The following is a 14,102-nucleotide window of genomic DNA, read 5'->3' as shown; positions in this document are numbered from 1 at the left end:
GACTTTTAAAAACTATGCATTTTGAGAAGGATATCTAATTATTTGGGCCAAAAGAGAAGATCAAAACCCAGTAAGCTAGGGTTCGATTTCACCAAGTTCCCAAATATCGAATATTGCCTTTATTTTTATTTGTCCTCGTCTCGAGAAAATAACATGTCATATCCAATGCGTTAGGACACAACGTGTCGAATTCCCGAGAATGGGTTTTTATTTATGAAATTTCTATATTCAATTTGAAAAAAAGGGGTATTCGGTTATTTAAATCCAACAAAGAGAATTGAAGCCCAGTAAGTTAGGGCATAATCCTCTCGAGAATTTTGGATACCGAGTATTTTGAAATTTATGAATTTGAATGATTATAGTGCTTTAATAAAATATAATTCTTACGAGCGGAACATGATCGAATAGCAACACATATAACGTAAAAAGATGAAATACAATCTAAACTTAAATTAAAAACAATTAAATAAATGTCATGCAAATACCTACATTAATTTAAATCACATCATACAAACTTAAATAAACACCCAATAAAACCAATAAAAATGTTTTCATACAATATTATTATGAAAATAAGATTTAAGTTATATTTTAAAATACACTATTCAAAGCTATAAAGTGACCAATAAAAATGTATCAAGAACAAATGGATCAATGATAATATCAAATTTGAACATATAATATACCATAGAAATTTTGAAATAATATTCAATAAATTTAAAGCATATTAAAATAATAATATGAAAGAATTTGTATATTATTTATAAAAATTTATACAAAAAAATGTTTAAAAACAATATTAAGCTAAACATTAAAATAATATTAAAGACAATGAATATGAAAATTGATTTGTAAAAAAACTTTTGAAATCAAAATTAAATATGAAAAGTATTTTGAAATTGAAAGTAATAATCAACTAATTTTAAATCGAAGCTTAAATGAAATTAGGATAATAATAAAAGAAAACAAAACTAAAATGCAGTTGACTCAAAATATTGGTGTATAATGAATTTAAAAAAATAAAATACAAACGAAAATAATAATTTATTACATTCTAAAATTTAAGCACTATTAAAAATAAATATTACAGATAATGCTTAATTTTATAATATATGTATTAAAGTAAGACTAATTATACTTATAAATATTATTGAATTAAAAAGGAAATTAAATTAATATTAAAGTGAAATCTATTTCAATATTGAAGGACTAAACCAACAATTAAACACAAACATCATAACAATCCAAGTCAACACAGAAACGATGCCGTTTAAAAATGGACTAAAATGAAAATATAATAAAATATATGGTATAAATCAAAAAATTTGAAAGAAATCGGATTGAAACAACGCAGAACAAAGAGGGACTCTCAGCGCAAATAAACCCATGAGTCAGAACGCGCGGATCCTTCCCAGGTCGAGTCACCGCGCGGGTTGCTGAAACTAAGTGGCTTAAACGACGCCTTTTTGGAAAAACATTTTAAGACTAAAAAGAAAAAAAACTCCTAAATCTAAAGGTTTGCCATTCGAAAGTGCAGAAGAACAGGAGAGCATTGCCTCCAACCCCCCCATTCTCTGTCGTTTCAAGTCCCACGCCTCCGCCTATTCAGCTCCGATTCTAGAGGAGGAGAATGGCTTCATCGGCGCACCCACAAAGGTAAACTCCTTCTCTTTTTACTTTGTTGTTTCGCTTATAGAAAAAAAAGCGGAAATAAAAAACGCAGAAAAAAATAAAATGAAAAATAAAGGAAAGAACACCTTCAAAAATTCTTAGTCTCTCGCTTTTTTTCTTTTTTGTATTGATTGTGCGTGCATTTTACAGGTTCTCAAAATGGCTTTATAGCCGAATCAAAAATAAAACCAAAAAATACATCATTTTTTTCTATTTTTCTGCTGTTCTCCTTTTTTCTTTGCGTTCTGTCCCTGCTTTATTGCCTTTGTTGCTTGTGTGCAGGTACGGCGTCTTTGTTGCAGGTGTCGCTGGCGTGACGCCGTACATTGACGTGGCACGGCTCGGCGCGAGGGCAAAGGCTCGGAGGCTCTTGGGGCTGAGGAAAGGCTGGAGGCGCGCTTGTGGGGAAACGGTGCTTGGGCTTCTAGGGTTTCTGAAAGTTGTAGTTTTGGGCTTGGGTGTTTAGGCTAGTTGGGCTTAATGGGCTGGGGACATGTATTTGGGTTTGGTTTGTATTTTGTTTGTAATCTGGACATTATTTTTTTGGACCATTGTTTATTTTATCTGGTTTATGGGCCGGGCAAAAATGGCCTACTACAGAAGAAGATGAGAATTCTCATCTTTCTTCCCAATATTTTCCTTTTTATACTTAATTTAATCTTATTTAATTAATTTAATTAAGTTATTATTATACTTAATCAAGCATTAGCTAAACGAAGTGGAAATCAACATTATCATCCACTAATTCATGATAGACGATGATTAAATAGCCATTTTGGTCAATTAGATATGTAACAACCCATTTTCAGTGTTGCCAGAAACAGTAGTTTTGATACCATAATTTTGACCAATGAGTCAGTAAGTTTTATTTATTTAATATTTACAAGGTATTTAAATTGTCGTATTAAAATTTGTTTTGGATGTTTTATCATTTGGATAGTTAATTAAGAATAAAGACTAAATCATAAAAGTTGAAAAAGGTAATCGCTATTAGTTTATATGTGTTAAATGGGCATAAAAGCATGAATTAAGATCTTTAAAAGGTAATTAGACCTTATATATGTCAAATGGATGGTTTAGTATGGTATATTAAGAAATTTTTATTAATTTTAAAGGTTGAAATGGTAATTAAGTAATAAATAAACAAAAACAAAAACATGAAAGCTATCATCTTCTTTGTTTTTCTTGCTAAAATTGAAAATCCATGGTTGTAAAAGCTTTGAGAATTGGCCAAGCTTAGTTGATTCCATTTAAGTGAATTCCCTATTCATTTTTAGTGATTTTGTGTTTTTGATATCATTGCAGCTTAATCTAGCTAACCTTGGGACAATTTTGTAAAACTGTTAAATTTGTTGAAATTTTCCATTGATGATTTTTGGGTGCTCATGAAGTTGAATGATAGAATCAAGCACTTGGTTGTTAATTAGGACCATTTTGTAAATGAATTTTTAGTTTTAAGTTTAGGGACTAAAATGATAAAATAATAAATTTAGCATGAAATTCTTGTGAAATTTCAATAATCATGGGCTCTAATTGTATAGGAGAGAATTTAGCTAGCTTGGCTTTTTTTAATTAAGATAAATGTGTATGTTTCAATTTTAGGGACTAAATTGAATAAGATGTAAAAGTTTAGGGTAATAATATAAAATTTCATTAAAGGGTCAAATACTTGAGTTTAGATATTTTAAGGTATTGAATTGGTTAATTGAGCTAAATTATTATATATATCAAGAAATGGATCAACCGGTCTATAATCGCGGGAAGGGAAAATTTGTCAAGTAGCCCTTGTTGTAGTGTTGGTAGTTACTTCATTTAGGTAAGTTCGTATTAGATTTGTTATTCTTATTGATGGTTTGAATTCTAATTATATATCTGTATATGTATGAGTGTATAGTGAGCATATTTAATTGAGGTAAATTTGAAAGTGGAAATAAATGTTTGAATTGTAAGTATGGCAATTGTACATGTTTGAGTTGAATCATGTTGCTTTATGGAATGTATGTGATCAAGGTATAATGTTATAAACATGAAAATATTATGGAATACGAGTTAAGGCCCGTGTGAGCATAGTGAATGATTAGGGTACAAATGACATGTCATTAGGGTGTTCTAAGCACTAGGTGTTGATGATTATAATTTTCAGGTACTATATATAGGTGTTACAGTTTCCAAGCACTCTGTGCTGGTGATATGTTTTTAGGTACTGTGTTGGTGGTAGAACCATACCGATGGCTAAAATCTAGAATTTGTTGTAGATTCTCGTTAGGTTATGTAAACAACATCGTGTGATGGTTAATATCCCCATTATCAGCTTGTGTGAGCATTATTTCCTCGCGTATCCAAAGTTAATTTGCTATAGTTCTCCAAGAAAAAATAGTTAATGAAATGTTTAGAAAGAAAATTCATGGCATGAATGATATATACTTATGAGTTGTGAATTGGCATGAGAAACATGTATCTTGAGATCTTGAGAATGTTATATGTACATGTCTAACCATTTGGTATGTTAGGAAATGTGAAACAAGGCATGGAATTCTAGTTTTATGTTAAATTTGATTTGTATGCTTAAAATGGCAGGTATATGATGTTTAATTTCTACGAACTTACTAAGCTTTGAGTAAGCTTACCTCATTTTGTTTTATTCCTTGTAGATTGTTGGATTTGAGCTATCGATTGGATTGTTTTTGGATATCACACTATCCGTCAACTCTTTTGGTAGCTATTTGCTTATTGTGCCTGGTTATAACTGGCATGCAAATAGGGTTTTGGCAGTGTATGCCTATATGTAATTTGGTTATGTTTGGTACCATTTGGTATTTGAACTAAGTGTATAAACTAGTAAATTATAATGGTTGTTGATGGTTGTGACCTTTGTTGGTAAGCATAGTTAGTGCCTATAATGTTATTTTGCTTAAAGAATTGATGCCTATGGATGTGGTCATTTGGTGATCTTTATTTTTGAAATGTAATTTATAAATGATGTTAATTTGGTAATATATAAGCATGAAATGTTAGGTTTGTTTAGGCTTGAATGGTTAATGTTTTATGTTTGAATTGTGATGCCAGTGATGGCATATTGGTTAGGCACTTAGGTAGCATGTTATATGGTGTATTTTGACAGGTTTTTGATCCATTTGAATAGGTTAAATGGTTGGTGTATTACATGACTTGTTGTATAAGTGAACTAGGTTGAGATTGCTTGGTTTAGAAGGCATTTTAAGCACACACAGTCTGTGACACGACCTACCACACGGTCGTATGCTATACACGGTTGCAAGACATGACTATGTGGTCTATTGAATTTAGGTTTAGGTTGATCTACACAGCCACAGTCTATTACACGACCTGGCGACACGGTCGTGTGACCTTAGTTTACACGACATCAGTCTATTACACAGTTAGGCAACACTACCATGTCATAGGACGACATGGTCTCAACCCTGTCACACAACCTGGCCACATGGCCTTTTGATCCTTATTTTCACTTTTTACCTATCTTATCATAAAAGTTTCAGTTTAGTCCTGATTTATTCTCGGATTATTTTAAGAGCTTGGTAAGCTCGATTAAGGCTCGATTCTGATTGAACATCACTGAATAATTGTATTTATAATGTAATATAGAATGATTAATTGTTTATGTCGAATTATTGAATTATATTGATGTTTGAAAATTGTAATACCTTATAGCTCGGGTCAGGTGACCGGACCAGGTATAGGATGTTACAAGATAATTGCTATCTAGGTCCTCAAGCCTTTTCCAAATTAAAACTCAATAGCGATTGGACTTTTACAATTTAGTCCCTAAGTTTTAATTAACAATTTTCTCAATTAAATTAGTTAACTGAACTTCAATATATTTTGATAATATCTTCATTAATCACTATATTTTGTCCTTCCAGACTCGATTTAGGGAAATGTAGTTTCGAAATCATATTTTTCAATACCATTGAAAATTTGGTCACTGTCCAAACTATTTTTTTTTAAAATTAAAAATTTAGTTGTCGACTAAAAAACGAAAATTGGGAGTCACCACATATCAATTGTTGAGGTATGATCGGCTCACCTTAAAAATGATTTTGGTCTGCGAAATTTGAGAAAACAGGTTCGGGAGTCGGTTAACGCACGAGGAAGGGGTAGCACCCTCGTAACGCCCAAAATTGGTACCGAATTGATTGTTTTAATGTCTTAGTGTCAAAATTTTGAAAAGATTTTAAAATATGATCCTTTTAACTCGAATAAATTGAATAATAAAACACTCTTATTTCAAAGAAAATAAAATGTCACACCCAGTGAGTTAGGGTGCAACATTTTTAATCTTCAAAATTAAGTTTATCTTTTGACTTTTAAAACCCATGCATGTTGAGAAGGATATTTGGTTATTTGGGTCAAATGAAAAATCAAAACCGAGTAAGTTAGGGTTCAATTTCCCAAAATTCCTAAATACCGCATATTGTCTTTATTTTTTAGAATAATCCTCGTCTCGCAAAAAACAACATGTCATATCCAATGCGTTAGGACACAACGTATCGAATTCCTGAGAATGAGCTTTTTTTTATTTATGTGTTTTGATTAAAGCATATCCGCGATTATTTAGATTCAACGAGGAAAATTGGAACCCAATACGTTAGGGCTCAATCTTTTCGAAGATCCCAAATGCCGAGTATTGCGTTATTTTTGAAAACTTTTGTATGAAATAACTTTGTCATTTGTAATCTTTTGAATGAATAAAAAACGATTGAATAATAATGTACAACGCGAAATGATAATTCGTAAACTAAAGCATACACTAATGAATAACAATGATTCAATATATACGAATAAACAATATCATATACATAAGAGCAACAACTTTATATCCTACATTATGCAAATACTAACATCCATATTAGCAAGCGAAATGAATTAAAAAGTTAATCTTAAAAAAGTAACAAGCGAATTAAATAAAATGTAACAAGTCTTTAAATAACAAAAAAAACAACATGAAAGAAGAGAAATTATATATTAAAATAAGTTAAAAATAATATATATATACATGAAAGTTTAAACTAAATAAAAAAATATAGTTAAAAACAAATACTTCATGAAGTAATAGTATCCCAATAAATTTAAAAATAAATATTATATCAAAATACATAAAATTATATACATACATTAATTTAAATAAGTAATACATGAGAAATAATAATAATAATAATAATAAAGATGATAATATATACATAATAATATATATATAAAGAATTTGAAATAATAGTGCAGAATAAAGTAATATATATATGAAAAAAAAAGTAACCGAAAATGTAACCCAATATAACAATAATGTCAATAACAATAAGAAATAATAATAATAACAAATAATATTAAGCTAATTAATAAAACGATGGGCTAATTTGGGATTAAAAGGAAATGACCAAATTACAAAACGAAAATAATATAGGGACTAAAATAGGAAATATTCCTTGCCTAGTAAAACGCAACGCTGTAAATGGACTAAAATGGAGTCAGCAACAAATTATGCAGCCCAATTAAAAGAAGCAACATAAACTAGATTGAAACCAAACACAAACAAGGAGGATTTGGAGCGCAAATATCCCTTCCCTTGCCAAAACACGCGGATCTAGCCACATTTGGGTCGGGTCATCGGGTATGGCTTAATACGGCGCCGTTTTAAGGCCATTGAAGCAGGCCTTAAACGGCGCCATTTTTTACACAATAAATATCAACCTTAAAACCCTAAAATCAGCACTTATCATCCTTAAACAAAATTAAAGAAAAAAAAGAAAAAAAAACTTAAACATCTGCCCCCCCAAATGTTGCGTCGTTATTGCGCCCTCAACCTCTACCAAGACTCCGATTGCAACGGAGATGGTCAGAGATCCGGTGGCCAGGTAAGCTCTTATTATTTAACTCCTCTTTTCTTTTATTTTGCACACAAATAATAAGATAAAAAAAAAGAATACAAAGAAAAGAGAAAGAAGAAAAATCTGCAATCACCTTTCGAATTTTTTTTTGTTTTTCTCTCTGAATATTTTTGGGTTTTTTTGTATTCAATATGCATCTGTGTATTGATATCGTGAGTAACCTCCATTACAGATTTAAAATCGGCTTTATATAGCCGAAAAGAAAATAAAAAAGAAAATCAAAATCTGAAAATTTTCTTTTTTACAACTACTATCTGTTATTTTCTTGTTTGGTGCTGCGTTGTCCATTTTTTGTTTGTTGTAGGTACGGCTGTACGGAGGCGCGGTGACGTGGAGGCTTGGGTAGGGGAGGAGCGGCGTGCTAGAGGCTGTTGTTACAGCGTTAGGAGTTGGGTGCTGCCTAGGGTTTCTTTTAGTCATTGGGCCACATAGCAATTGGGCCACCGTTTTAGGAATTTAGGTTGGGTCTGGGTTAAATTTGGGTTTAGGTTTAATTGGGTCTGTAGTCTGGACTTAGTGTTTGTAAAAAAAACTAGACTGTTCAATAATGGCATTTTAATTTTATTTGTTTTTATATTTGGTTTATTTTTTGTTTGTGCTTTTGGGCTCGGGCGAATTGGGCCTATTACAGCTGCCCCTCTTTGCTCATTGTCGTGTAATGAGAATAGAGCAAAGACTAAAGAGGACCAATTTTGCCCGGTCGTGCTTGGACCTTGGTGCTCTTCTTCTTCAAGTAGCCCTATTCCCTCCTACTGCATCTTCAGAAGCATAGGAATTGGTGCCTCGATCCACTCCACCGCACCGTCGGAGAAATAGGATTTGTAGCTCGTAACTTTAATCTGCTTAACTGTGATGTTGGGGAAGCAAGATTCACTATTGTAGCTTCAATCTGTTTGACTGCAACGTTGAGGAAGTAAGATTTGCCGTCTTCGATCTGCTCCACTACTGCTTAGGGAGAAAGGATCTACAATCTTCAACCTATTCCACTGTTGTTCAGGGAGATAGGACTTACAATCCTCCACCTATTCCACTGTTGGTCGGGGAGATAGGACTTACAATCTTCAACCTATTCCATTGCTGGTCAAGGAGATAGGACTTACAATCTTCAACCTATTCCACTGCTGGTCAGGGAGATAGGACTTACAATCTTCAACCTATTCCACTGCTGGTCAAGGAGATAGGACTTGCAATCTTCAACCTATTCCACAGCTGGTCAGGGAGATAGGACTTACAATCTTCAACCTATTCCACTGCTGGTCAGGGAGATAGGGCTTACAGTCTTCAACCTATTTCACTGCTGGTCAGGGAGATAGGACTTACAATCTTCAACCTATTCCACTACTGGCCAGGGAGATAAGGCTTTGTGATTTCACCGATCTGTTCTCTAGGGAACATGACCTGTATAATTCATTTTATGAACCTGATTATGCCTACTGATTAGGATGTCATGATCAGAATGAATCAAATGCTCCTAACTAGGTATGTATGGATAATGTTTGCATGAATGCAGAATATCACTTTTTTTAGAGTGATCATTCTTTATCGCTCAGGTTGTCATTGCTTGACATTTATTAAGGTTTTATCACTGACGCGCTATAGCGCCTTCACTCGGCTGGCATCTTCGACGAAATGCTTAATCAGATTGCCCTCCAAGGCTCTATCCACTGGGGCACAAGATTTGCACCCTCTTTCTCTTACTATAACCCAATGGTAGAAAAAAAAAGAAAACTGGCATTTTCTCAATCCTTCTTCTATCATAATTCAAGGATATAGAATGTGAAGCTCTTTGGTCCTTTACACCATTGCTAGGGTGTCATACCAAATGCCTATGCAGAAATTAAAGATTCTCTCCTCCAAGGAAACCTCTCTTATTGCTTGGTGATTATTGTTTGCTTGTTCATTGAGCTTTATCACTAACACAACATCTTCATTTTTTTCAAACAATGTTTTGACAACAAAATTCGAAGGGATAGTCTTAATCTAGACTTTTCCTTCTTAGATATTTCAACCTTTAAACTTGGTGCGTTCTAAACAATAGTCCTGTTTCAAGCTCCTGTATTATTTAGAAACTTCTAGAGTAATATGAAAAACTTCCCTTGTGAAAGTTTTATTAGTCCATTAATCATTATTCCAATGCAACATGCTTGCAAAAAGGTCATAACAATGGATAAAAATAAAGTCAGTTCTGAGCATCGCTCGAAAGAAATAAAGTATCAAAAATAGTAAAAGGAGGATAACAAAGAAGTTGAGAATGTGTATCTTGGAAAAGAATGAAGTATTCAAAGAATAACAAATTCAGTATAAATAGTACAAAAATTGGGTGCCCCAGATATCGCAGCTTGAACTTCTTTGTACAAACTTTCTGAAGACCATTCTGAGTTTGATATGTGTTTAGGAGATCTACAGTACTTTGTCGATGCCCCAAGATGTCGCCTACCATTTCCTGTTGATTCAAGCATAGCAAGATCATCATATGCCCCAATCTGATCAAAATTTGAACTGTTCTGATCACCTCATGCCCCATTCTGATCAATATTTGAGCCGCCCTTTTCGAGTTTTCAACTCAAATCCCCTTTGGTCTCAAGGTGCCATTTGCGGGTTTTCACCTTGGCCTCTCCATTTTTTTTCTTTTTTTGATTTATTTTTTAATTTTCTAGACTCAAAGCACCCTTTGCGGGTTTTCACCTTTTTTCTTGTAGGAATCAAAGCGCCTTTTGCAGGTTTTCACCTTGATCCCTTCTCCTTCTTCAGACGAAGTAATTCTTGACTGAATCTGGTTTTACAAGATTTGGCAAGTTTTTACCAACTATCCCACTCAAGATCAGAGCTCCTCTGGAAAAGGCCTTTGGCATCCGTTTTCCTCTAAAATCCTTTTGTATAGGAAGGATCTTTCTCAACATTAGGTTCCTCTTATGGAATTCTCTGAGACGAACCTTTTGGTTGTGGGCTTGCATCATTCACCTTTGATGCATCTGACTGTGTTGAATAGCTTTTAGCTTTTTCCTCTATCAGGTTCAACTGTTCACATCGCGATTGGATTCATTCTGCCTCGTCCCACTCTTAGCTCAACCAATACCCGGAGAGAAAAGATTTCTACTTCAATGGGTAAAACCACCTCCATCCCACAAACCAAAAAGAATGATATTGCTCTCGTAGAAGTCTTGATAGATGTTCGATTCACAAGGAGGGCAAATGGTAATTTCTCATGCCAGCCCTTGTAAATCTCAGTAATTTTTCCCGCAATTCATTTTTGGGCGGTACAGTGACGAACCGTGGTGTCTTATTTTGAATTGATTACAGACCTCAACTATTGTGCTATCATTCAAGTTCAATGCATTTTCCAATACCATCTTTTCTGGAATTTTATATCGGCACATGATGACATTGACGTATAAAGCAACCTTTACCCATTTGATAAAGTAATTAATGATCTAGAAAAGTAAGCAATACCCATTAGAAGCAATACCCATTAGAAGCCTTCGATGATGAGGATGTCCAGGCCCCATTTTGCTCAAAATTTGAGTCACCCTTTTCGGGTTTTCAACTCAAATCCACCTTTGGTCATAAAGCGCCCTTTGCGGGTTTTCGCCTTGGCCTCTCCTTTTTTCTCTTTTTCTTTTTATTTTTCCTTTTCTTTTTTCTTTTCATCATTCTCATGTTTTTATTTTGATTTTGATTGATTTTTTTATTTTGATTTTTTCTTTTTCTTTTTTATTTTGATTTTTTGATTTTTTTATTTTTTTTATTGAATCTGAACTCATAGGATTAGGCAAATCCTTGTTATCCTTTTTTATCAGAATCAATATTTTTCTTGATAAAGTCTTCCACATAAAATCTTCCACTTCTATCTTGTATGCGAAAAATCTTCTTTGATATCAGATTTCTTTCATAGAGCCTTTTGGGGCGAAATTTAACTATGACGAAAAAACTTTGGATCTTCCTCTTCCATTAGGATAAAATCCAACAAAAATGCAGAGCGATCGACTTCAATGGGCAAAGCTATGATAAGTTAAAGAGAAAGGCATTCCTTGCATTCTTTAACCCGAATGGCCTCACTTTATAGCAAAACGTTCCCCATAAGGCGATGAATATAGTCTTTCCCATATCTTCAGAATGCATCTTTAACTGATTGTATCCAGAGAAGCCATTCATGAAGGAAAACAGTGAGTAGCCTGCCGTATTATCCACTAAAGTGTCAATGAGAAACAATGAGTTTTGGGACTAGCTTTGTTCAAATCCTTGTAATCCACGCACATTCGTATTTTCTCATCTGGAACAATGCTGACTACCCATTCTGAATATTTGATTGCTTATAAAAACCTAGTATCAAACTGCTTTTTGATTTTTTAGCACGATATCGGGTCTCATCCTCCTGAGCTTTTGCTGAACTGGCTTCCAATCCTCTTTTATAGGAAAGAGGTGCACAACCACGTCAGTGCTTATCTCAGGCATATCCTAATATGACCATGTGAAGACATCCTTGAATTCTTGAGGTCTCGCTTCGTCTTTGCGGTCATGTTAATTCTAATCTAAGCTCACAATTTCCTATGACTTCTTGTTCCACCATCCTCAACAAGTCCAGATATAGGCTACAATCTATGTCATTTTCAAAGTCATGAGATCCCTCTAAACACATCTCTTGCTCAAAAGGAGATTCTTAGTCTGTAGCAGCGTCACTCATGTCATTAATATCTGGGGACTCGTAGTAGGTACCAAAGAATATTCAAAAGAATGTATGAATTTATAAACAATTATTTGTATAATATAATTATGAATGGAAGAATGATGTGGAAGAAAATCCAAAAGAATGAAAGAATAATTATTCGAAAAGAATAAAAGAATATTGGCTCAAAAAATAAATGCAAAGATGTATTTTATTAGAATAATGACGTCCAGACATGAGCCTATTTCACAAAGGGATTCCTATCATTTTTAGGCTAAAAACAACAAAAATGTTCTGAACATTACTTTGAATAAGCTCTAAAGATTACAGGGATTTCTTCCACAATTCAATTACTTAGAACACTCTAGATTTATAAAGGCGGATATCTAACAAGACCCCTTTTCATTTGTGTCCTCATATATGTCATTGATGTGAACACTTCCCAACATTGTGTGTATGTTTTTCTCCTCTTTAATTTCCTCACAAAGCTTCATCTCCTTGTCGTCCATCATGCCCTGAACCAAGGCCTTGAATTTCACACTCTCTTGGGTCTCGTACCCCTTCTCGTGATGGAACTCACAATGGTTCCTTGTCTTTCCATGGTTTCCTCCTAAATCAGAAATAACTAATCCCCTTCCTGCCCTCACGTCTACCCCATTATCAATATGATTGGGTAGTGGATTTTCTGCGCTAGACGAGTCATCAAATCTGACAACACCCATGTTAATGAGTCTTTCAACCAATTTCTTGAAAGCAGTGCAATTCTCTATTGAGTGCCTCGTAATTCCCTCATGGTAGTCGCATTGTGCGTTCGCATGATACCATTTGGGATACGGAGGTTGCATGGGTTTTAAGTAGAAGGGGAACACCACATGTGCATTAAATAACCTTTGGTATAGCTTACTATATGACATCGATATAGGTGTGAACTGAAGCCTTTCTGTATTTGTCTTTGTGTAAGATTCTCGTTTTAAAGGACTCTGATGTCTGGTGGTTTCTGTCTTTGGCCTGCCCATAGTGATTGGTTTTGAGTGGCCCTTGTTATATCTGTTGCATTATTCCCCTTATTCCTTTTCTTCCTTGGGGCCCTTCTAATATCTGGGTATTCTACCCTCGCTTGTTTTATTTCTGCTGGGTTATCAAGAGCAACAGGAAAATTGTTCCTTAAATTGGATCCTAAGCCTGTCAGGCAATTTACTGGCGTCAATGTACCAGTCTGATAATGTTGGGATCTGACAGTAAAGAGTGCCCCTTGTAAATGCCCATCTGGCTGGACCTGAAAACTTATTGGAGTACAATCTAGGGGATAGGCAAGATCCTTATTATCAACCCCAAAGTGGACCACCGGGTTTTTCACTTCTTCTAACTCTCCAGCTAGCAATCGATTGAGCTAGCTCATTATAGTTCTCTGTAATTCTAGCATCTGATCTCTCATTTCCTGTTGAAATTTGGTCGGCTGCTCTTGTATTTGTATTTGCATTCGCTCTAATTTCTCCAACCTTTGTTCTATTTCTTAGTCTTTGCTTGGATACCTTAAGGGTATTGGTTTTCCAAATTAATTGAAATAAATTTACTCAATTAGACTCTTTCAATGGATTTTAATGTATATGATGTCATGTAATGCAAATGCATGAAATGAATGTCTAAAGAGACGTTGATTCTGATTCAATTACATTTAGAAAACTTTACTAGAAGACAAACTTCTTTACATAAAACAGATACATGTACGGCCTCGCTCTCATATTCCAAGAAACAACCTCAATCCTTTCCTTCATCTGTTTAAAATAAATCTCATAAATTTCCAATAGATGCCACTGCTAGCTCCTTTTCCTGATTCTGGTCGAGATCCA

General features: G+C 34.0%; 1 long non-coding RNA gene across 1 annotated transcript; it reads left to right on the top strand.

Moving 5' to 3' along the window:
- The first annotated feature begins 1,536 nt into the window (after positions 1–1,536).
- LOC121214698 (uncharacterized) lies at positions 1,537–2,270 on the top strand. The gene is made up of 2 exons (XR_005910368.1): positions 1,537–1,656; positions 1,954–2,270. It is a non-coding gene; the product is annotated as an uncharacterized lncRNA (long non-coding RNA).
- Positions 2,271–14,102: the final 11,832 nt, after the last annotated feature.

This window comes from Gossypium hirsutum, chromosome D02 (genome assembly GCF_007990345.1).
Source record: "Gossypium hirsutum isolate 1008001.06 chromosome D02, Gossypium_hirsutum_v2.1, whole genome shotgun sequence".
Taxonomy (NCBI): Eukaryota; Viridiplantae; Streptophyta; class Magnoliopsida; order Malvales; family Malvaceae; genus Gossypium; species Gossypium hirsutum.
The sequence above is the reverse complement of the archived record's forward strand: the minus strand, read 5'-3'. Positions and strand labels throughout refer to the sequence as shown.